Raw genomic sequence first — 1,983 nt, 5'->3', positions numbered from 1 at the left:
TTGGCATGTTTATATGATACCAGTGTCGCGCCATTTCTCTCTCTCTCTCTCTCTCTCTCTCTCTCTGCCTACCGTTTACCTACCTGTTTTATCTATCGCGTACCTTTCTGTGTGTGTGTGTGTGTGTGTGTGTGTGTGTGTGTGTGTGTGTGTGTGTGTGTGTGTGTGTGTGTGTGTGTGTGTGTGTGTGTGTGTGTGTGTGTGTGTGTGTGTGTGTGTGTGTCTCCTGAGAGGACGGAGTCAGAACCCTCAAACTTTACAACATATTACACGGGATCCAAAGTTAGATATTTTTTTTTTCTACTCTCATTTTTTCTTTTGCTTTTTTCTTGTTAACACTTTGTAAAAAAAAAGTTACTAAAATATGACCTAGCTCCATTACAGGAAATAATGAAAATAAAAATGACCTATCCTATAAAAAAAAAAAAAAGAAACTAAAATGTGATCCATCGCCAGTATATAAAAAAAAAACTCAAAGTGGAATGTGAACTATCTCAATTAATAAAAATGTGAGCAATCTCCAGACTATGGCCAACTGCCTCCAATTTTCACACAATGATCGAGTGTAAAATTCTGAATGATATAGGCATCTTGCTTTTGGCCTTGGTACTACACACACACAAAAAGTAATTATTGTTACTCTATAACAGGCCCGAGAAAAGCTGTGTAAATTACTGCTACTCTTATCAACAGCGTCTATTCATTATTTATCTACTACAGCTGCGTTGGAATCACACGTCGCAAGCACATCATTGTCTATCTTACTTTATTTACCATATCTATCAACTATGGGATGGGGGGATGGAGGGATGGAGTGGAGAGGTATATGAGTGAATGGAGGTTGTGAGTTGGGGGAAGGGCAGCGTAATGGCAAGGGACACGGCGACATCTAGGCGATTTATTTGTGGCCATTCCTTACGGGGTTAAGGCGTCTGGCTGTAGATAGACTGATAGATAGATTTGCCTGTTTCTGTGTGATTATCTGACTATTATCACCGTCCCTTTACTTGTCTAGTACTGTCTCCTCATGTTCGTATATTTACAACTTCAGTCCATAATATAACAAATTATTTTAAAGTCTCCCCATCTGACAATGCTACACAGTCGGTAGATTGCTCGCTACCCGGTATATATTTAATCATCTCACATTAATGATCTCTCTCTCTCTCTCTCTCTCTCTCATATACCCTGCCAGACGATTTTTTTCAGCTGAGGGGCGACGTTAGAGTCCAATATAGCGTTCATAAACCTCTTCTCCATGAAAGGTCCTTCCGATTCTGAATAACGCTGTCTCCTGTTAGCCTGAATAAATGAAAAAAAAATCGCAGTGGAAGGGTGAACATCATTTTGTGTAGCATCGCATCTATCTATCTATTTATCTATCTGTATGTCTATATCATGTGTTTGTCCCATGTTCAAATATCTATCTATCTATCTATGTATCTACTCCACGTCCGTCTCATGTTTCTGCCTCATCATGTACGTTAACCTATCGACCATGTTTGCCTCACGTTACAGTCTCACCAAGCACATCTATTTACCTTTCTGCTCCATCTATCTACCAATCAATCTATTTATATCAATCTATCTATGTCTATCTACCAATTTATCTTTCTATCTGTCTATCTTGTCTGTTTGTCCATACGCGTCAGGATCAGTAGGATATAGATTGATATGCTCACTGACACCCACTGCTCTGTTAAAATCTGCCCGTGTAATTAAGTGACTCATCCATCTGTACGGGTTTTAATTTGTGTTCACCCCTCTGTCTGTCTGTCTGTCTCTCTCTCTCTCTCTCTCTCTCTCTCTCTCTCTCTCTCTCTCTCTCTCTCTCTCTCTCTTTCTCTCATCATAGTTTAAAAGATACGCAGACAGCAATATGGATCGATAAGCAAATAAGAACACTGATAAACACCCTGTAAAACTAGGCAATATCCGTCGGTCATTCACTCACTCACTCACCCATCTATTCACTCACACACT

The sequence above is a fragment of the Coenobita brevimanus genome, chromosome 101, assembly GCF_032717465.1.
Source record: "Coenobita brevimanus isolate Jiangsu-jjx chromosome 101, ASM3271746v2, whole genome shotgun sequence".
Lineage (NCBI taxonomy): Eukaryota > Metazoa > Arthropoda > Malacostraca > Decapoda > Coenobitidae > Coenobita > Coenobita brevimanus.
The sequence above is the reverse complement of the archived record's forward strand: the minus strand, read 5'-3'. Positions refer to the sequence as shown.